Source organism: Globicephala melas, chromosome 5, assembly GCF_963455315.2.
Source record: "Globicephala melas chromosome 5, mGloMel1.2, whole genome shotgun sequence".
NCBI lineage: Eukaryota > Metazoa > Chordata > Mammalia > Artiodactyla > Delphinidae > Globicephala > Globicephala melas.
Window position 1 is genome coordinate 132,705,061 of NC_083318.1, and position 23,961 is coordinate 132,729,021.

A 23,961-nucleotide genomic window follows, 5' to 3' on the forward strand; every position below is an offset into this window, starting at 1 on the left:
TGAGGACACGGGGAGGGGGAAGGGTAAGCTGGGACGAAGTGAGAGAGTGGCATGGACGTATATACACTACCAAATGTAAAATAGATAGCTAGTGGGAAGCAGCTGCATAGCACAGGGAGATCAGTTCAGTGCTTTGTGACCACCTAGAGGGGTGGGATAGGGAGGGTGGGAGGGAGACGCAAGAGGGAGGAGATATGGGGATATATGTATATGTATAGCTGATTCACTTTGTTATACAGCAGAAACTAACACACCATTGTAAAGCAATTATACTCCAATAAAGATGCTAAAAAAATACATCATTTGATGTGCAGCCCTCTGTCTCAAAAAAACTTATATAACTGTATCTTAAAGTCTAATGGGTGGAACAGTTCTCAGAGCTTTCTGAGATGCTCTTCCTGGGCTATAATCCTCAAATTTGGCTCGAATAAAATTTTCCACTTCTTTCTGAAATCAACTGATTAATTTTTCATCGACGACTACTCCAAGGGAATCGTGCCCCCTTTTGACAATAAGTATATTCTTGTCTCTTAGACTCCTTATAGGCAGGAGCTATGATATTTCTCTCCTATCACCCAGAGATTTGTGCTATGTATAACAAGAAGGCTCATTTGATGCTTAAGAACTGATGAATGTGTTCTCTGGTCCTGCACCTGAATCAGAGGTTCTTACCTATGGAACCCCTGGGGTAGGGGCGTGGAGGGCAGTTCATGGATGAACTTTAGGAGCTTGCCCACAGCTTTCATCAGACTCTCAAAGGAAATCTGTGCCTTAAAATGTTGAAAACACACTTCAGCTTTGATACTGACTTTTGTTAGACCCTTCTGACCAAAGCTGCTGTTATCTGGGTCAGTTCATATGCAGGAATGTAACAATCTTTTTTTATCAAAGTTCTCTCATCACATTTAGATATCGGATAAGTTTCTAACTGTATTCCACAGCTCCATCTGTTAAGTGGGTATTGGTGTAGGTTTATTGTCCTCAGCTTCATGAGCTGTAAACTATTTTAGAAATGACAGCTTCAGAAACAATAAAAGTTTGGATATCTGCCCATAAACATTCCCAAAATAAAGTCATACTTAAAAGACATTGCGGATTCAAGGTCCCTTTACTAACACACACACACACACACACACACACACACACACACACTTTTCTCTATTACCTAGTTACAGGAAATACAGTGGATCCTTTTAACCATGTTATAGATTAATAAGACCTAGAGCAAACATCCTGTATAACCGAGAGTTAAAATTCTCAAGCTTTGCCACCTACAAAGGAACTCTCAAAGTACATATTCACATTTGAGAGGTAAATCCAGATTGCTCTAACCAAGTTAATTTTTTTTTTGTTAGCATAGATTTCCGAAAGAAATTTTTTTTTGCAAAGACATAAAATATCAATTTTAGTATTAGAGAAAATACTTCGGTTGGTCAAATCGTTTCCCCATAGCCCTCTAGCTAAAACTTTCTCTACATTTTCATTGAATTGCTGTAGTCCCCTGAAGCCAATTTCACGAAGCTATGTCAAGTAAATGGGGAATGTTGTTAGAAGAAGTTAGTATTTTGAGTTCCAGAGAAAACCGCCTTTAGCCAAGCCCAGGCAAAATCATCAGAAGTGCTTGTCCTACATATCCAGCAATAGTCCCACCACACCTGTGGCCCTCGGGAGCCACTGGAGAAATGGTGCCTGTGTCTCCCACACTTCTCAGACCATGTGCACAGAAGCAGAGGGCCATCAGAGTCGAACACAGCCCACTCCTTTGATCCTTCTCTGAGGGGACTGATCACATCCTAGACCTGGGCTAAGGAAAAATATCCCATTGTCTGAGGCCACAGGACACCACGTCATTTCATCCTGTGCCTGGGAAGGCGGCTTGGAACAAGTAATCCTGATTCTAGAGATGTTGAGACGATCCCAGCTGCACTGTGACTTGTTTTCTGTTCCTAGGCAAATTGCCCAGTTTCCTCCGCTCCCAAATTTCCCCAACTGCAAAACTGAGATAATTCTTGCTACCTTTCTCTTGTGGTGTTCTGAAAAATAAATAGGGCAAATGTTTCTAAAGTGCTTAAGGACAACTGACTGAGGGCATATTTGCCTAGAACTAGAGGTGGGTTTTTTTTCTTTATTTTTGTTAATGTCGTTTTGCTTTTGGCCTGACTTTGGCATAAATGTAGAAAAATCTAAGTTAAATTAAATTTTAACCATTTATCTAAGGTTAATGGAGCATTTACAGTATGTAAAGCACTGTGCTAGGCACATAGAGAGGACAGAGGGGGCACGTCCCCACCCTCAGGGGGCTCACGGCTCCCTCAGAAGGAGGTGTTACAGCCTAGAAGTTGAGTAACACAGGCGCAGCAGTCAGCCACCACCTACGAGCCAGAGACCCTGGAAAAATCACTCAGGTTCACCAAGCTCTGGTTTCCTCATGCAAATCATAATCACTAACATTTGAGTGTCTGCAGGGCGGCAGGAGGTGTTTACCTACTTAAAACACAGGACAGCCACCTGAGGTAGATACTCATATCATCCCCTTATTTGTATCCGTGTCTTATAGATAAGAATTCTGAAGCTTAGAGACATTACCTAACTCGTCCCAGGTCATATCCAGTTAGGAGCCAAGATGCAAACCCAAGCTGTGTGGCCTCAAACATGGAGACTTTCCCACTAAACCACACTATCATCAAATGGGTGTAATACTCACTTCATGTAGACTTGTGAGGGTCAACTGAAATGGATGCACTAAAAAACCGTTAGCCAGTGTCTGACGTAATAAATGTGCAATAAATGTAGACGTAGCTGTGGAAGAGGTTAGATACATACATAAATAACCAGAAGGCCAAGTCTATTTCATGGCAAAACTCCTTCTTCCAGACCAATCATCATACAGAAGGTTGTGGTAGGGAGCTGTGTAGGGGGAAGAATAGTCTATGAACTGTAACGTTCCTGAACCGGCTTATGAATGAGCTACACTATGAAGGAGGAATGCTTCACATATATGTACATTTCTGAAGGTCACTTAAAGAAAGGTTGAAGTATCTGCAGTACCCTACTGTTACCAAATTCAGGCATATTCGTGAGAACAATTTTTGCAGAAGCAATGTAGAAATGCATCTGCTGCAATTATTCTTACCCCTTCCTTAAGCCCCACCCCACCGATTTCCTTTAGGAAGAAATCACAGCATGGAGTTTCTTTTCAGTCTTAAAATAAAAATTCCCCCAAAAGGGATCCCGCTTGTAAAATCTTTTAGAGTTGTTTGAAAAAGACAAGAAAAAGGCATACAGAGCCAAGTGCTTATATTCTGGCCAAGTTACGAGCCTCTGAGGACAAGAGCTTGAGGGGAGAACTGTTAACCCGTTCTCTCCGGCAGAATGAGCTCTCTCCCTGTAGGTCTGCGCTGCCTGTAAAGCTGAGCGCGCCCTCGCCCTTGGAGTGAGAGGCTAGCCCGCTGGAGAACTGCAGGAATCTGCAACAAAAACGATGACAGTCTGAAATACGTCCCTGTGCCAACCTCCAAATTCGGCTGTCACCTCAGACCCTGAGTAGTTGACAGAGCAGCAGAATTTCAACTCCAATAGACCTGAATGTGTTTCTGGGCAAAGAAGCAGAGCTAACGAGGAAAGAGATTCAAAGAGTTTTGGGCGTTTGTGAAACTTATTTCCTGACTGTGTGCAAAGACAGGATTCAGCTTCAATTTTCTGCCAAGGCTCTGGGTCCAGCCACCTACCTGAAGGTAAATTTTAATAAGTTTACTGTATTTGTTAACCTGATTTGCATGATCTGATAAAGATGTCTAATATTTTTGCCTAATACAAAGCCATTTTTTAACAACAAGAACAAAAGAACCCTTTTGCATGATTTACAGAAAAGCTACTTACTAGGGAATTTTAACACTTGAATTCATGTTTCCTTTTCTTCTCCAAGATTAAATAGTAAGAACTAATAAATGATGTTTAGAAATGCAGAAATGTTGTTGGCCAGACTAGCATTCAGATCTTGGTGAAGTCTGAAATCCTGAAATGTGTTTTACAGAAATAGTTTACTAAATGTATTAAATAAATCAAAAGGAAAGTAGCTGTTAAAAAAAAACACAAACTTTCAAATCAAAGTAATTTGGGTGTTTTCCATGTTTAAATTATCTGAAGTTATTCAGTCACCACCACTGTCCCAGTCTGTACCTAACAGCAATGTAGAAATGGAACATTTTGCTTTTCCAAAAGGTAAGAAAATCCCTATAATACTATATTTTCCTTTGATTATTTTTTAGTTATTGTGATTATTTTTTCCTGACTCCCTTTTATAGTTTTCTGACTCACTGTCTCTTGTCATCTTCTATCATTTTTTAGGATACACACACACACACACACACACACACACACACACATACATACATAAAATTTCTAATTCCTAACGATGTCTAATTTAGCAAGGGAAAAATGAGGGAGGGGAATCAAAGAGCTAAAAAATTATGATAACTCCTATATTGTAAGGTACCTTCATTTCTGGCTCTATCTTCTAAAATAAAACAATAATGCAAGTCACGCTCCCTCATTCCTCCTGGGTATTAGAGGTCACCTTGCAGGAGAAAACCATGTTTTCAACTGCAGATCAATGCTGTTGATACTATAACCAAAAGGTAGTGCAGAGAGAGTATCTCTTTTGAACTGCCTTTAATCTGCACAGAGGTTAAATATGTCACCTTGGCATTATATCTGAGCTCCCCTCTGGCCCAGGGCCTAAGTACACTGAATAGAAATGTTCACTTGGTCCAACTCAGCAGAAATCCTTTTTTTTTTGATTCTCCCCTTTCTCATGGATACCAGTTTTTTTCAATTCACAGCTTATTCAGCTAAACGTTGATGGGTACATTAACTATGAATATTAAAAAAAAAAAAGGACACCCCCCTCAGGAAACATTTAAGTTTATATTTCTATCCATTTAACAAGATCCAACAAAGCACAGCAGTCTGTTTCATCTGCTTATCATCCAATCAAACAATGCTGCTTTCCACATTTTGGAAAAGAATATGTACACGTTATTAATGAATCTTGCCTTTTTTCTTTCAGGGAATCTTTGTACAGCCATTTAGCAATTTGAGTACTGGGGTTTCCTTCCAGGTCCTTTGGTATTTAATCCCCAATAGGCTCTTATGCACAGTTTCACTTATCAACTAAGTAAAAATAATAAATAGGGAGGACGGAAATGAAATAAATAGTGATATATCTGGACAACTCCAAAATATTCTTCATTTCATTTCCTCTTGACAGCTTATTATTTTTAGTCAGTTGATATGTAACGGTACACAAGCATTGCTATTTCAGCTAAGTTTAGCACAAGGTCCAGAACATGTTGGGAATCTTTTTCCACCAAGAACATAAGCGACTGTTTTTCAGACTTCAGATGCCCTTTTCCCTCACATATCATTCTGGAACACCCTTCAGTGAAGGAGAAGGGGGGCCCAGAAATCCAGGAGAACTTCCCCAGTAGGTCTGGCTGCCCAAGAGATGCCCAATTAGGCCAGGGTCTGGTTCAAACAGGGCCCACAGAGCATCTTCCCCCAAAGGCTGGGCTTGCACAGGTAGTACCACCTGAGGCTAGCCTGATTTTTATCTTGGGCATCGAAAGATGATCAGAGGGCTTTCCTGGTGGCGCAGTGGTTGAGAGTCCATCTGCCGATGCAGGGGACACGGGTTCGTGCCCCGGTCCGGGAAGACCCCACATGCCGCGGAGCGGCTGGGCCCGTGAGCCATGGCCGCTGAGCCTGCGCGTCCAGAGCCTGTGCGCGGCAACGGGCGAGGCCACAGGTGAGAGGCCCGCGGACCGTAAAATTAATTAATTAATTAATTAAAAAGGTGATCAGAAGTTTGGGGAACAGAGTGTGTGGTCTCGACTGATCGTAAGGAGATGGTGTAATAAAGTGAATAAGATCATGGGCTCTAGAAACGTACAGATCTGGTTTATATCTGGGCTTTCCCAGGGTCTGTGACTTTGCACAGATGACACTTTGAACCTCCGTGCCCTCATTTGCCAAAATGGGGATCATAAAATTAGTTACTACCTTGGAGATTTGTTGTGATAAACGAGGAAAACAGCTATGTCTGGTACGTTTGAATCAATCTATCGATCATAGCTGATATTAAAGCACTAGTCTACCTACATGTCCCGAATGGAACTCTGTAGAAAGGGAATTTACTCTAAGATTTCCCTCAGGGTTTCTTCCTTGTACTTACACACTTTGCTGTATAATAAAATGTCAATGCCAGGTCTATGCCTCAGAGTCAGCCCGACAGAGCAGATAGAGCATGGGTTTCAGCGTCTAACACGCCTCAGTTTGAATCCTGGCTCTGCCTCTTTGTGAGCTTAGGCAGTCACGTCACACCTCCAGGACTCAGTTTACCCATCTATTAAGTAAATAGTGATAATACTACCCACAATGGGGTCATTGTAGGAATTAAATAAGATGCTTTTTAAATGTCAGGTATAGCACCTGGCAGAGTACTAGACACACAGTGAGGAAGTGTTTGATTACACACTTGGAATAATTTTTCTACACACAGTGAGGAAGTGTTTGATTACACACTTGGAATAATTTTTCTACACACAGTGAGGAAGTGTTTGATTACACACTTGGAATAATTTTTCTACACACAGTGAGGAAGTGTTTGATTACACACTTGGAATAATTTTTCTGGCAGTAATAGTGGGGGTCAAAAAGGAAATATTCATTGAATTGTCTTTTTTTTATCTAAAGAAATGGAAAAATAAATCTGACACTACCATATGCCCTTGAGAGGGCCTCAGCCTGAAGTATTTATTACTGAGTCCTTACTGCTTCATCCATTAGTAGCTTCTTAATGGCCAAGTCAAACGAAACCACAGTGAGTCTTCTGTTTCAGATTGCCATTAAGAGGAATGAGGCGAAATGATGCTTTGCCCTCAACTCTGTTTTACTGGCCTACCTGGAGGGGGGAAAAGGCCCGAACATTTCTCCTTTCTTATCTTTTCTAAAGGCAGGAATAGGGGTTTTGACTTGCTCTAGGGGGTATCTTTTTCCTCTCTAACTGAAATTCAAACAAAAGGGTTTGTTTTTTGTTTTTCTGTTTTTGTAAACCTCTCCTCTATGTTCCTAGAATTGAAATGTCAGCTGCTTTTTCTGTAGCAGGAGCAGCCTGTAGTCATAGCAATGAAAGGGGACAGAGAGGCTTGAGTTTCACAGCCCTCTCTGTGAAATAACTCTTAGTCTGCTTTAAAAATCCTTGAGAAATGAAGTCCCCCATCCTGGCTTGTTTCCTTCCTATTATGCAACCAACTTATGTACGCCAAACATTTCCTTTAAAGAGTCAGTGAATTGGTGTTAAGAAAATGAACAAGAAAGCTACGACACGGTGCCCAGTTTACTGTCGAGTGCAGGGAAAAGCAACCGGGAAGGCAAAGGAGGAGAAAGAGACAGGACCTCACTTTGTAGGACAGGCTGGGCCCCACACTAAAGCCATTTCCCGAGTCCCCGCTACCGCCTCCCACCTTCACGATGTGCTTATCCAGGTGATTATCAATCAAGGGGACTCAGGGGCAGGCTGCCTGGACTGGAATCCTGGCACTTACACTCTCTAGTTTTTTATCTTATCCACTCTTTGCCTCATCTTCTCATATGTAAAAGAGAGATAATAATGGTCATAAAATTGTCATGGGAATTGAATGAGATACTCTATGTAAGGCTCTTATTACAGGATCTGACCAGTGGTAAAGGTTGGCCGTGAAGTTCACCAAACCTCAGTTTCCCCTATTTCTTCAACGGGGATAACAGCTAATTCATAAGACTGTTGTAGGATTAACTGAAACAATGGATGGAAGTGCTCAAGAAGTAGTCGTTCTTTTAATACTTTTCTCATTTGGTCTAACTCTGATAAGAATGGCTTTTTTTGAACTTGGAATCTCCCAGTGAGGAAACTGCAATGAAAACAGGCCTCAGAATTACCCTTGTATAAACAGGAACCATTGAATTTCTTAAAAGGATAAAAGGGAATAATTAAGGATTTTTACATTTATAAGGAGTAAAAGAGATTCTTCTCATCTTGATTAACACTAGGGCAAAATGTATCAAAACGTCTTATCTTTCATTAAAATACTTTTTATTAAAATTTTTGTTTTAGTTTCTCCAGTGTTTTCCAGGTCATGAAATAAGTAATATTTTTATCTTATGTCTCAAACAACTAATGTACTCAGTTCGAGTCTGTGTGAAATGCCAGGGATGCTACAGGAACAAACAGAGAATGGCTGTGCTCTTGTGGTACTTACTGTGTAGTTAGGGAGACAGTTGTTAATCAAATTATCACATTAATAAAAACTGCATTCGTGAAAAAGAAAATATATGTGTGTGTGAGTGTGTGTGTGTGTGTGTATAACTGAGTCACTTTGCTGTCCAGCAGAAATTAACACAAGATCGTAAATCAACTATACTTTGATAATTTTTTCTCAAAAGTACATTTGCCCAAACATAAGGTGACCTCAAATACAAAGCCACCTTCATTTTTCTAATAAAAAGGTCCTCAGGCAAAATCTTTGGCCAACCTAAATACACACACGGATGGATAATATTGGAAGGTATGCTTAGGACGCTTACTCTATTGTTACAAATACATTATTTTAAATCTCATTTCATTTAAAATATTTTATACTTATAAAAATGACTTTTTTATTCTCATATTTCATGAAATGATTTTGTTAACACTCTCTCTATGCCTCTTTAACAACACTGTCTGTGTTCACTGGAGCCACTCTGTAACTGTCTAATAGAGAGTAGTGCATCATCAATCCTCTGCAAGTTGTTTATAACTCACTTCTCAGAAATCTGCTAGCGCTGCAGATTTGAGCCCCAAGCATAGATTCTCATTCCATGGTGATGATCTCTACATATTAATTACCTCCTATATGGCTTTTTCCAGTACTCTTTAAAGGGCTTATTGAAAACCGCTTGAGTCTCTAAAGTGTGGTTTTCTAAAACTGTGTAATTCCAACAGTTGCAAAAATGAAGTCATACCTCAAGAATAATTGCTAAATCTGCTTTAAATATCTTTATCTCCTTTTCCATCGTGTGGGTGACCTTCCTAAGAACAAAAATAAACATTGCTTGAGATCATTTCAGGCTGTTTGCCTGAAATGGTACTTTGTTGTTCAAAATGAAGTAATTGAGACAATATGCTTTTATGCGAGAGACCTCAGAAGTGCTAAAATATAGGGCACATCCCTTTTGTTATAGCATGATTTTGGGGGGCGAAAAAGTTCACATTGTATTGAGCGTGTATTGTATAATTATATGCTGAAATAAGTGTTAAGAAGGAAAAGCACCTTTCTTCTAAGAAAGCACGTAAGGATCCCGACTTCCACTCAAGGTCAGGTATGGCTTTCCTTGATCGGAAGCCTAAATAGAGGTTAGCCCTGTGGGAGGTGTGCATGCTGGGCAGTGGCAGCTGGAGCAAGTGGATGCTGACAAGAGAAGTCTGAGCGTGCAAAGATCCTGTGGCAGGAGGGACCGTAGACTGAGGAACAGAGAGAAGGCCAGATCCTCTGAGAGGAAGGGGTAGAGCAGTGGGAGATGTGAAGCCCTAAAAGTATTTGTCCTCTGCTTGATTCATGTTTAATGCTGAATTCTGGTTAGACTGAAAGTTCCGACGGGCATGAACCGTATCTATCCCTAGCCTAGACTCACATAGTGGTAGGTTCAGTCAGGCAGGATGACAGACAGTTGCAGTCAGAGCCCTAGAAAAGTCTGCATCTTTGAGTCTGAGTGTATCGTATACACTGGCAGGACTGGGACACTTCGATGTCAAATGGCGACTCCGCAGAGAACTCAAAATAGAAAGCCATCTTTCTTAAATCTTCAGATTCATTTAACGCCAAGCTATAGAGCTCTCCCAAGAGACTCAGTCATACTTTAAAAGCCCTAAAGCAACAGCGTTAAGTCTGGATCAGGTAACAACATGTATACGTTAGCCAAAATATGACTAAGGGGTTTGCTCTCTGATAATGAAGCCTTTGGCCGTCATGTAAAGTCAGGATGAAGGAGAATGTTCTGTCTGAGTCTGATTATGAAGCAAAATGATAATAATCATTTTGTTTACTACATTTCCCTGAAAGGAAATTTTTCCATAGTTATAATACTTGCTAAAAATAGTAGCCTACAGTCTTCCCCTGATATAAACAAACTCAACAAAAGATACCTGGCCTTATTTGGAAATGTAGAGGTACATACTCCAGGAAACAAGATGCCAGTCATAAGAAGAAAAGTAAAGTAACAGGGAAAACAGACAGGGCAAACCTCTCCTTTTTCTGCACATATGTATGTCATTCTCAGTTCTTCTGACCTTAGACAAGGTAAGACAAACAGATCACGTAGTCATCGTCTGCCTTGAAAACCAAAAATACTGAAGGAAGTTTCCTTGGTCTCCAAGAGAAGGAGGGGGACTTATACGTTTGGTTGAGGCTGCCAAGGAAGGAGCCAACAACGGGGGGTGGCAGAGCCAGGGGGAGGGTTAGGGAAAATACTGGCTGCCTGAGGAGCTCCAGGCAGCATGAAGGAAATTCAGTTGAAAAAACTACCAACACTAAACTTTCCAAGGAGTCATTGACATAGCCAATACAAGAGATGGAAAAGAGTAGACTCCAAGCCTGTTCCTGCCTTTAAAAGTATGGATGGCCATGTTTCCACTCTGGTTCAGTGGTCAGACAGCTTGTTAATGCTTAGGAGGAAAAGAAAGAGCAAGGAGATAAGAAGAGAAAAGAGACCTAGCGAGACAAGGAGTGCCCAGTGGAGATAGATGGTTAGGTTAAGTAGATTTACGTGGCAAGGCAACAAGCAGAACTTCAAAAATAAAATTCACCATTTTAAATGTGAATTTCAATTAACATTCTTTTTAAAAACTGTAACAACTGAAAAGAAATCAAATACAAACACCTTCTCTGACATAACTGCATTCCAATGTAAACTTCTAGAAAATATTATGGAAACTGAAATGGAACCAATACAACTAAGAACTCAAAATGAACCACAGTACCCAAAAATATATTCTGGTTGTTTGTGTAAGTTCATTCCTAAATCTAGATGGAGAATGATGTTCTAGAATGTTCCAAAGTTTAGGTGCCCTCCGCTTCTCTAGGAGATAGAAGTTTCAGGACGCCAAGAGACAGAGAGACCAAGAGTCAGAGGGTTTCTTTCGGAGGAATGTCCTATGTTTCCTACCAAATGCCAAGAAATCTTTAGCTATCACTTGCACTGCTTTGCACCCTCAACCTGAAGGACCACGCACTCAGTCTTGGAGGCCAGAGTTGACATTGTTCCATCAGCGGTCGGGGCCTTTCAGACCAGTCTCTGCAGGCTTGGCTGGCTACCTTTCCAGCTAGAGGAAAGAATATTCAGGCCCTTTTCTCTGTTTTTTCCAGGGACAGAACTCATAGACCTGCTGAGAAATCTAATTACAACCTCCTTTCACGGTGAAATCCAGTTACAGCCTCTCCCATGGTGAAGGCCAATCCTTTTGATACAAAAGGAAACTAAACAAAGGGGTTTCAGACACGGGGGGATGTGTCTGTGTTCTGCCTTCTCTCTTAGGCAACTATGCAGAAAGGTTGCAGTGACCTTGACCGGCCTTACTTAGGAATGATGGTCATACTATTACTACCCCCATTCCCATAAGAAGGAAAAATATGTTCATATCTGATGCCAGGAGTTTCTGGAGATTTCCTCCAGGATCCATTAGCTGAGCAAAGCAAAATCGTCCACAGACACATTTTTGATTCAGCAAGATGACTTCTCTTTTTGAATTTGGAATGCCATGTCAAACAAGAAAAAAAAGTAGTGAGTTATTTAAGCCAGTATCCTCCTATAATCTTTTCCTGACGTCTTTCGCGCCCTGTGCCACCCATTCCCTTAAGGATAAGGAGAAACTGCAGTGCTAAAAGAAGGGTCACCCCAAATTCCTCAAACTTAATTGAGATAAATGGAGATAGTTCTCGAAATAGTCATTTATGGAAATACGTATTTTACAAATACCTGGCAAAACTCTATAATTGTTGAAACAATAAAACTACCAACCACATTCTAATCGGATCTCCATCACTACAACATAACCACCGTAGTCCACTGAATATGTGTAAGACCTGGATTTGCAGCTTATCCCCCCAAATGGGCAAAATTTTTAGGAGCATCCAATCAACTCATAAGTTTTTAACTAAATATGAGTGGAATATGAACAGGTAAATGCTTTTGTTCTGTTTTAATAGGATAAAGTTTACCATAGGTTCAATAATACTGATATGCCCATAGAGTTAATAAAAAGTAAATAAACAAGGATGAGAATCCACCATTCATAGTTATCCTCAAAGAGCACCAAAAGTAATGCATTTTTACCATACTTGATTCAACTTGAGTTACCTAATCATCTGTATAATATGATAGAGACCCAGTGGGAAGGTGGCCTGAAATCTACAAAAGCCAGAAGAATTGATCTTGATTATGGGTCAAAGAAAACTTGTAGCTGGTTTCAAGACACCATGAGTGGTCAGATCTTCATGCTGTCTTAGCACAATGGAATCATTTTTAACTCTCAAGCCATTTGTTCAGTGGATCTCCCAACCTTTTATTGGGGACCAAGCAACTTTGAGCTAACTCTAAATCTACACAGCATTCTGTTGGAATTCAGAAGAAACAGAGCACAAATGCTGAGCCCCAAGGGTCTTCTTTCCTTCTCCTTTTCTTCCCTGCTCCCCAATTCCAGCACACGTAACAGCAGGCTTTGAGGACCTCACACCGGGTATAGATGAAGCTCTTTCTAGGAAAACTCCTCAGTAATTTCCTAAAATACAGGTAGAGGAAACTACTGGAAGCTTTTGCTTTAAACTGAGAGCTTCAAGATTTGGGCATAGACCTCGGCATTCCCAGTGACCATGCATTCAGTAGCTTCTTGGATAGGCAAGGGGGAGGGAGGGGTGGGAAGTGACAGCACCGGGTCACCGATAAAAACAACAGATTGATGTCTTCTTGCGACAGGAAAACAATTTAAAGTGATTGATTTCAAAAGCAAATAAATGTTTTCTTATAATTTGAAAACTACTCTGGGTAGGAATGTTGGAGGTTACTATAGCCTGAGATCTGACTAACTTCTTTTCTTTTCCAAACGACGGCACACAAAATTCCAGCCCCTGCTTACTCTACATTTGGTTCTTTATTGTTTTATTGTTCTTAAATCCCGTGTTTAGATGGTGGCCACAGTAAGGTCTGAGGTGGTGGTCATGGCTGGAGGTGGCTGACTCACCTTATGCTTCCCAGCATCTTGTTAACAGGGTTAATATCTGCAGACATCCGTAGCCCAGCCAGTTACTGGATGTGCTATGTACATTTCAGTGCCATGAAACCCCAAATAGTCATTATCCAAAAAGAATTAACAACAGACTCCCTTGTGCAGCATTATTCATGCAGAATACAGTTTTGCTTCAATGTGGCTAATTAGACTACTCTATCCCTCTCTCTCTCTCTCTCTCTCTTTTTTTTTTTTTTTTGGCTGTACCATGCAGCATGCGGGGATCTTAGCTCCCTGACCAGGGAAGGAACCTGTGCCTCGGGCAGTGGAAGCGTGAAGTCCTAACCACTGGACTGCCAGGGAGGTCCTAATTAGACTACCCTTGATTAGGCAAATTTCTACACATTCTGGGACTAACAAGCCCAAACCAGTATATTTAGAACAATGTTTAAAATGTTTAGTCAGACTAAGCTACTGAATTGGGTTTCCTTTGGTGTGGGAAAGGACTATAATGGAAGGGAAAAGAACAAAGAGATTGATTTATTTCCCAAGTCTCCAGAGTAATCCTGCTCTCATAACATTCAAGCAATTACATGAAAAGAGAAATAGGAGGGTAAAGTGAAAATGCCAAGTTCCAACACAAAACACTCCCAGAGCTAGATGCCCATGTTTCTTTCTAAAACTCTTCGATTCTAGGACACCTTCAGATCCTGGGTGAAATCAAGTTTATTGAATGCTAGTCACGTGTTAATACCTTGTAACTCTTGATTCTCTCCAAAGCTGAGGACTGCTATGCTCCACTTAAAAAGAAATATGTGCACCTGCTAAGGCAATGTAAGGGAGGAAAAACTTTTTCCTCTACCCTCTTAGATTCGGTAATTGGGGCCTGCAAATTAAATGGACAAAATACAGATTAATAGGAGAAAAACGTTTATTTATATGCATAGAGAGGCCAACAAAAGTAGCTGGCTCCTTAAACTGTTAAAAGGCTTACCGACCTAATTTGGTAGGAGAAAGGGAAGGGAGAGAAACAGCTTCTGTGGCAAGAACAAAAGGATTTTTTAGGAAAGACAAATGGGTTTTTAGAACAAACTGGAGATAAGAGAGTTTATGATATTTGTCATAAAGGTATAAGTGGTTTTTCTGTCTTTTTCAAGGTGATAAAACTGCCCTGGAGAGGAAACTGGTAGATTTACCCTTGTTCTCTCTACTGGGAATAGAGCCACCCTGAAGAGGGAATTTATGGAAGTTCTCATTTCTCAGAAGTTTCTGCTTTTAGTCAGACAAGGGATGCTCTGAAAAGGCTTCGCTGTTGAATCTCAAAGGTCTTCATCTTCAAATAATCTTTATACAAACCCATAGCAACTATAGAAAGACTTGAAACAGGACATCACTGGGGAGCAGGGCACAGCTCTGCTGGCAGGGGGTCTGAATTATATTCAAACCCATGAATCCTAAATTTGGATCAAGTACTGTGGGTCAAGGTCTAGCAAGGAAATGACAGATCCCGGCAGGAAAACTGAATTTGGGGATTTGAGGAGAGTGGAATTAAGGGACGATTGACCGAAGAATGGGCAGGGCATAGAGAAGTCTCAAGGTGTTGTAGGAATAGACTAGTGAAAGCTCAGCTTGCACGAGCCAGGGACACTGAGAGGGGCTGGGACCTTCCGGAGAGGGACACCGTCACAGAGACGGCGCTGAGAAAATACACACCCTGGTTTTACTCTCCTCCTTCCCTCAAATCTCTCCTGCCAGGGCACCCCATTGGCTGAACCCAACAGAAACCATCGTGCAAGAGAACCTGATGCTACAGTTCACACAGGCCCTGCGACAGCTCAGGGTGGAGAAGGCAGGAGAGTGGGTGTGGAGTGGATCTGGGGGGAGCAAGTGGAAGATATCTGGATATTCAGAGAAAAATAATCTCTTCCCAATGCGGGAAAGGCAGAATGTACAGCTGTAGACAAGCCGTGTCTTCTCCTTGCTTGAATAAATCTTCCAGGGCTTCCCCTCTGAGGGCATAAATAAGCCTAGGTTTTCACCCTGTTTTCAAAGAACTCCTCAAACCTCAGCCACTGAATCCGCTGGGGTTTATTGTACCTGCTTCTTTCACAGAAGGCAGGTAATGAGTAACGTTGTACCACTGGGCGAGCAGTCTTTCCCCTATTCAGTGTGTTGGCTCTCGATAAGGCACCCGAGAAGCATGATGAATCCTGAAGGCACTCCTGCTTGAAGTGGACGCTTTCATTAGCGGTTCGCACAAAAACTACTCATCAAAGCCCAGCGCTGTTCCCCAGCGGGTCCCAACGCCATGAGAATGAGGCTACTTGGAACTGTTCTTAGGTATGATTTGCTGTTTTTCTTAATCCCGGAAGAGAATTACCCCAATAAGTAATTCTTGGTACTTTCACAGAGCTGAAACACTTGAAATTCTTCTCCCAACCAGCTGAACTTAACGACCGACTTACTATATTAACTAAAGAAGAGAGACAATTTCCATTGAATCCAAAGACGTTTTATATGCTGGTAGAGTTTAACTAATAAGGGAAATTCAAATAAGAGTAGTCAGAGGAGAAAGCTAAGAACCTGGCATTCAGAGAAAAGAAATTTTAAGAACGTTGAGAATAAAATAACTTAGGGGGTAGAGAGAAGAGCTAAATGCAGAAAAAGAATAGGACTCATGTAACTGATCATTTTAGGGGCTAGGGAGGTCTCAAAGGTGAACTGTCATGCCATTAGCATTATGAAGCAAATCATTCAGATATTACTAAGTCCTGCAACATGACAAATGCCACAGGCATTCAGGTGAACATCACTTGTGAAGCAGAGGTTTACACAATGTGTGGGACCTTCTTTTTCATTTTTATTTTTTAAATATTTATTGATTGCTTGATATTTCGGCTGCATCGGGTCTTAGTTGCGGCATGAGGGATCTTTGTTGCAGCATGTGGGATCTTTAGTTGTGGCATGCAGACTCCTAGTTGTGGCATGCATGTGGGATCTTGTTCCCTGACCAGGGATCGAACCCAGGCCCCCTGCATTGGGAGCGTGGAGTCTTAGCCACTGAACCATCAGGGAAGTCCTGGGACTTCTTTTTTTAAAAAAATAAAAACATAAAAATAAAAGAAGAACCTCATTTTAAAACATGCATGCATGGGCTTCCCTGGTGGCACAGTGGTTCAGAATCTGCCTGCTAATGCAGGGGACATGGGTTCAAGCCCTGGTCCGGGAAGATCCCACATGCCGCAGAGCAAATAAGCCCGTGCACCACAACTACTGAGCCTGGGCTCAAGAGCCCGTGAGCCACAGCTACTGAGCCCGTGAGCCACAACTACTGAAGCCCCTGTGCCTAGAGCCCGTGCTCCACAACAAGAGAAGCCATCGCAATAATAAGCCTGTGCACCACAACGAAGAGTAGCCCCCACTCTCCGCAACTAGAGAAAGCCCGTGCACAGAAACAAAGACCCAACGCAGCCAAAAATAAATAAATAAATATTTTTAAAATGCATACATAATTACAGTAACAGATTCCAATATAAATCTTTCAAAATCTGACAGATCTAGACGATAAAAATTTAGCTGGGACATAGAGGATCTGAGTATTAAAATCAACCAGCTCAATTTAATAGATGTGTATAGACCTTTGAAACGTACAAATACAGAACATGCTTTTTTTTTTTACCTATGTCAATAAAACATTTGTATATTTATATATATTCCAATAGCATGTATATTTCTATATGATATATATACATACATATATATGTATGTATATATATCATGTACTTGGCCACAAATAAAACTTGACAAATTCAAAAAAGTGAGAAAAATAAAAAGATCAAAATGAGGCGTAGGGATTTGTAAGGAGCCTGTAAAAGAGAGGAGCCCTGAAACTTAAGCTTCTTAGCTTTGTGGCACATCCACCTCTGGCCATACTCAAAAGTCTATACCCCAAAGAATATGCAAAAAAGCAGGGAGGAATAAATAGATGTAAATATGAAAAAGCCCCGCATTCACAGAGAAAGAGGAACTTAAAGGACAGATATCAGAGTATGATTTGAGCAAAGACAATTAAATGTGGCCAAAGTCATCCCTCCCCTACACCCCAGGGCAGGGAGAGGTGGCGACTTTCTGAAGGACTGGCAAATGCCTGAGGAGAGGAGTAGAGCCCTGCCTCCAGGAGGCCATCCCGACTGAAGCTGTGAAATGAGACCCAGTGAGATTAGTGAGTGGTGGGTGACACAGTAAGATGAGGAACTCCGAAAGGAATGATGAAGAGGTGTGGGAACAAGGCTATCGCACACTCTTGCCTAAAATAAGCCTGTGGGGATCCTCTAAATATAGTTAAAGGGATCCCTCAATTACACATTATAGAACAGGCAGAACATACTAATTTCTCCTGAGCTAGAAAGAGAGAGATCTTTGAGAATGTCAAGGCCACCCCTTTGGAAATTCCTTTGGCTTCCATGCTCCTCACTCAAGACTGGGCACAGTGGCACAGGGGGATGTGCAGCAAGCTCTCATTGGATGGATGGATGCTCTACGAAGTGGAGGTGAGGTGACAGGTGGGAATACATGGGTGATGCATGGGTGATGTACTTACCATAGTACCTGGCGCATAGTAAAATCTCAAAAAATATAAGCCATGGCATTAGCTACTATATTAAACAGTCAATGATAAGAACCTACTTTTTCAATAAAATAATACTTTGATGAACATAAGTTATTCTACTTCTAATGAATATTTCTCTCAAGATATTTAATGTTCAGTCCAGTTCTTCATTGCTGCTTACAAATTGTGACTTTAACCAACAATTATTACACAATTTCTCAAGATTTTGTGCGTTAGGAGTTTGGGCAGGTCACTCAGAAGTACTGAGCTGGCAGGTGAGCCACTCTGGAGGGTCCAAGGTGGCTCCACTCACATACACTGTGCCTTTGCAAGGACACATGGATAGCTGGGATCAGCAGGGACCATGAACAGTGTCTCCTGTGGTGTGACAGTCTCTTACAAACTGGCTTGGAACTCCCAAAACAAGTACTCCGAGAGATTAAGGTCAAAAGTCCAAGGCCTCTTATGAGCTAACCTCCAAAGTCGCAGAACATCAATTCCGCCTTAATTGTTCGGTCAGGTAAGTCACTAAGGCCAGTCCGGATTCAAGCGGAGGAGAATTCAACTTCACCTCTCAATGGGAGGAACAGCAAAGAATTGATAGGCATCTTTACTTTACCATACTGTTTATACATATTAAATGAAAAATGTTAGAAACTGTCAAGACAACTATTCGCATGAGCTAGAAGAGAATTGACATTCGTGGGTGTTTAGTTCTTAATGGAAGACCTATTTCTGCCATGTCAAACGTTTCATCTGGATAATCGTTTTGATGGTATATGGGCCAGCGAGTAGAAGAACTGCAGGCATTTGAAATTCTAAATCCTGGGCTTCCCTAGAAAGGCCATACCTTAAAAATGGAGTCTAGCAGTCATCTTTTAAAATTCCAGATAAGGTTCTCCTAAAAGTTTGGTAATGAGACACTTTGTTCCTAAGAGAAGGAAAAGGCTCTCCTTGAATTTCCCCACCATCTCTCACCTTTAACCTCTCTAGACCCATGGAAAGAAACAATGGGACAAAGGTAAGAAAGAAATAACTTAAGAACTGTAAGTAAAAGGATGAATTAGAGTCTCTGTGGATTATTACTTATTAGGGTTATTAAGCCATTTTTTGCCTTATCAATGTTTCAAAGAAATAATATCTTTCATTTCATATTGACAGTTAATAAAATTATCACATGACTATCTGATCACATTTGAGTCTCAAAACAACCCTAGAAGATAAGTAGGAAAGCTACTATTATTTTTCCTGTTTTGTAGATGAAGAAACCAGTGACTTGACTGGTCTCTCTGCTGGTAAAAAGTAGTTCAAGTCTGTACTTAGATCTTCCAATTTCATACCACGTGTTCTTTCAGCTATACTGCTGCCTTTGAATCAGCTCACACATTTAGGAAAAATAATATTCATCTAATTTCACATCACCACTGCATATTTACATCTTCAAGAATAATAACTATTCAAAAATTTGTCTCACTTCTGCATTTTTCATATAGAGTTTCATTTGCTTTTTCTGCAAAAATAACAATCTGCATCTTGTAGAGAGCGCACACAAATTCAAATGTCTCAAAATATATGACGTTTTACTTATCCAAGAATAAATGGTATTCATCATACTTAGCAAGAACACCATGGGTTTCATTTTCGAAGTATTTTGCAAGCATCAGCTAATTAAGACTCCTGTAGTCTTCAGTTTGACAGTTGTTTTCAAAAGTGTCTTGTTTCCCAGGAAAGTTCTCCACTCTGTCTTATTCATACAAATCAGCGCATTTGTTCGGTTCTTAAAATAAGAAGCCAAAGGCTGTGAAATTATTTTTGATCACTGTGTGACAGTGATCAAATACAATGAGCTCAGTGAGATAAAAATGCCCAGTGACTGGTCTGAAGGACAAATTGGAACACAGCAGAAGAACTCAAGGTCTTCTACATTCTAAATAGATACTGGATTGTTCCACAAGGTCCTATCTCTAAAACTACAACACAGGCATCTGCTTTACAATTAAAACTTGAAGTGGTTTCCTACTTGGATCATTCTGTATTTTTGTTTGTTTGCTTGTTTTAACATCTTTATTGGAGTATAATTGCTTTACAGTGTTACTTTCTGCTGTATAACAAAGTGAAACAGCTATATGTATACATATATCCCCATATCTCCTTCCTCTTGCATCTCCCTCCCACCCTCCCTATCCCACCCTTCTAGGTAGTCACAAAGCACGGAGCTGATCTCCCTGTGCTAGGTAGCTGCTTCCCAATAGCAATCTATTTTATATTTGGTATTGTATATATATGTCAATGCTACTATCGCACTTCGTCCCAGCTTACCCTTCTGCCTCCCTGTGTCCTCAAGTCCATTCTCTAGGTCTGAGTCTTTATTCCTGTCCTGCCCCTAGGTTCATCGAACATTTTTTTTTTTTTAGATTCCATATATATGTGTTGGCATACAGTATTTGTTTTTCTCTTTCTGACTTACTTCACTCTGTATGACAGACTCTAGGTCCACCAACCTCACTACAAATAACTCAACTTCATTTCTCTTTAAGGCTGAGTAATATTCCATTGCATATATGTGCCACATCCTCTTCATCCATTCATCTGTCGATGGACACCTAGGTTGCTTCCATGTCCTGGCTATTGTAAATAGTGCTGCAATGAACATTGTGTACATGTCTCTTTTTGAATTATGGTTTTCTCAGGGTATATGCCCAGTAGTGGGATTGCTGGGTCGTTATGGTAGTCCTATTTTTAGTTATTTAAGGAACCTCCATACTGTTCTCCATAGTGGCTGTATCAATTTACATTCCTACCAACAGTGCAAGAGGGTTCCCTTTTCTCTACACCCTCTCTAGCTTTTATTGTTTGTAGATTTTTTGATGATAGCTATTCTGAGTGATGTGAGGTGATACCTTATTGTACTTTTGATTTGCATTTCTCTAATGATTAGTGATGTTGAGCATCCTTTCATGTGTTTGTTGGCCATCTGTATATCTTCTTTCAGGAAATGTCTATTTAGGTTTTCTGGCCATTTTTGGATTGGATTGTTTGTTTTTTTGATATTGAGCTGCATGAGCTGCTTGTATATTTTGGAGATAATCCTTTGTCAGTTGCTTCATTTGAAAATATTTTCTCTCATTCTGAGGGTTGTCTTTTGGTCTTGTTTATGGTTTCCTTTGCTGTGCAAAAGCTTTTAAGTTTCATTAGGTCCCATCTGTTTCTTTTTCTTTTTATTTCTATTTCTCTGGGAGGTGGGTCAAAAAGGACCTTGCTGTGATTTATTTCAAAGAGTGTTCTTCCTATGTTTTCCTCTAGAGTTTTATAGTGTCTGGCCTTACATTTAGGTCTTTAATCCATTTTGAGTTTATTTTTGTGTATGGTGTTAGGGAGTGTTCTAATTTCATTATTCTACATGTAGCTGTCCAGTTTTCCCAGCACCACTTATTGAATAGGCTGTCTTTTCTCCATTGTATACTCTTGCCTCCTTTATCAAAAATAAGGTGGCCAGGGCTTCACTGGTGGCACAGTGGTTGAGAGTCCGCCTGCCGATGCAGGGGACACGGGTTCGTTCCCCGGTCCAGGAAGATCCCACATTCCGGAGCCTGTGCTCCACAATGGGAGAGGCCACAGCAGTGAGAGGCCCGCGTACCACAAAAAATAAATAAATAAATAAATAAAATAACGTGACCATACGTGCGTGGGTTTATCTCTGGGCTTTCTATCCTGTTCCATTGATCTATCTTTCTGTTTTTGTGCCAGTACCATACTGTCTTGATTACTGTAGCTTTGTAGTATAGTCTGAAGTCAGGGAGCCTGATTCCTCCAACTCCATTTTTCTTTCTCAAGGTTGCTTTGGCTATTCGGGGTCTTTTGCATTTCCATACAAATTGTGAAATTTCTTGTTCTAGTTCTGTGAAAACTGCCATTGGTAGTTTGATAAGGACTGCACTGAATCTGTAGATCGCTTTGGGTAGTATAGTCATTTTCACAATGTTGATTCTTCCAATCCAAGAGTATGGTATATCTCTCCGTTTGTTTGTATCATCTTTAACTTCTTTCATCAGTGTCTTTTAGTTTTCTGCATACAAGTCTTCTGTCTCTTTAGTTAGGTTTATTCCTACGTATTTGATTCTTTTTATTTCAATGGTAAATGGAAGTGTTTCCTTAATTTCTCTTTCAGATTTTTCATCATTAGTGTATAGGAATGCAAGACATTTCTGTGCATTAATTTTATATCCTGCTACTTTTCCAGATTCATTGATAGCTCTAATAGTTTTCTGGTAGCATCTTTAGGATTCTCTGTGTATAGTATCATGTCATTGTCAAACAGTGACAACTTTACTTCTTCTTTTATGATTTGGATTCCTTTTATTTCTTTTTCTTCTCTGATTGCTGTGGCTAAAACTTCTCAAACTATGTTGAATAATAGTGGTGAGCCTGGGCATCCTTGTCTTGCTCCTGATTTTAGAGGAAATGGTTTCAGTTTTTCACCATTGAGAACCATGTTGGCTGTGGGTTTGTCGTATATGGCCTTTATTATGTTGAGGTAAGTTCCCTCTATGCCTACTTTCTGGAGAGTTTTTATCATAAATAGGTGTTGAATTTTGTCGAAAGCTTTTTCTGCATCTATTCAGATTATCATATTGTTTTTATCCTTCAGTTTGTTAATATGGTGTATCACATTGACTGATTTGTGTATATTGAAGAATGCTTGCATTCCTGGGATAAACCCCACTTGACCATGGTGTATGATCCTTTCAATGTGCTGTTGGATTCCGTTTGCTAGTATTTTGTTGAGGATTTTTGCATCTATATTCATAAGTATAATGGCTTGTAGTTTTCTTTCTTTGTGATGTCCTTGTCTGGTTTTGGGTATCCTCTAATTCTTTTTATTTGAGTCTTCTCCCTTTTTTTCTTGATGAGTCTGGCTAATGGTTTATCAATTTTTTTTATCTTCTCAAAGAACCAGCTTTTAGTTTTATTGATTTTCCTATCATTTCCTTCATTTATTTCTGATCTGATCTTTATGATTTCTTTCCTTCTGCTAACTTTGGGGGTTTTTTGTTCTCCTTTCTCTGATTGCTTTAGGTGTAAGGTTAGATTGTTTATTTGAGATGTTTCTTGAGGTAGGATTTTATTGCTATAAACTTCCCTCTTAGAACTTCTTTTGCTGCATCCTGTAAGTTTTGGGTCATCATGTTATCATTGTCATTTGTTTCTAGGTTTTTTTGGATTTCCTCTTTGATTTCTTCAGTGATCTCTTGGTTATTTGTAGAGTATTGTTTAGCCTCCATTTGTTTGTATTTTTCACAGTTTTTTTCCTGTAATTGATATCTAGTCTCATAGTGCTGTGGTTGGAAAAGATACCTGATACGATTTCAATTTCCTTAAATTTACCAAGGCTTGATTTGTGACCCAAGATATGGTCTATCCTGGAGAATATTCCATGAGCACTTGAGAAAAGAGTGTATCCTGTTGTTCTTGGATGGAATGTCCTATAAATATCAGTTAAGTCCATCTTGTTTAATGTATCATTTAAAGATTGTGTTTCCTTATTTATTTTCATTTTGGTTGATCTGTCCATTGGTGAAAGTGGGGTGCTAAAGTCTCCTACTATTATTCTGTTACTGTTGATTTCCCCTTTTACGGCTGTTAGCATTTGCCTTATGTATTGAGGTGCTGTTCTGGTGGGTGCACAAATATTTACAATTGTTATATCTTCTTCTTGGATTGATCCCTTGATCATTATGTAGTGTCCTTCTTTGTCTCTTGTAATAGTCTTTATTTTAAGTCTATTCATGTATTCCACAGATGCAGGGTACACCAAGTTGATGATGGAGATTTAATCTGCTGCTCCTGAGGCTGCTGGGGGAGATTTCCCTTTCTCTTCTTTGTTCGCATAGTTCCTGGGGTTCATCTTTGGATTTGGCCCTACCTCTGCATCTAGGTCACCCTCAGGCTTCTGTTCCCACCCAGACACGATGTGGTTAAAGGAGCGGCTGATTAGGGGCCTCTGGTTCACTCAGGCCAGGGGGAAGGAGGGGTACGGAATGCAGGGCAAGCCTGAGGC

The 23,961-nt window shown here is 40.4% G+C and overlaps 2 protein-coding genes across 2 annotated transcripts in view; one reads left to right on the forward strand and one right to left on the reverse strand.

Moving 5' to 3' along the window:
* Positions 1 to 23,961, reverse strand: part of DSPP (dentin sialophosphoprotein) — a 107,098-nt gene that overhangs the window by 73,213 nt on the left and 9,924 nt on the right. The gene's annotated exons all lie outside the window — the stretch shown is intronic.
* The window catches only part of SPARCL1 (SPARC like 1), a 54,005-nt gene continuing 33,246 nt past the window's right edge, over positions 3,203 to 23,961 (forward strand). The window contains exon 1 of the mRNA XM_030865711.2: positions 3,203 to 3,734. The gene's annotated coding sequence lies outside the window, so the exon portion shown is untranslated. The remainder of the gene's footprint in view (positions 3,735 to 23,961) is intronic.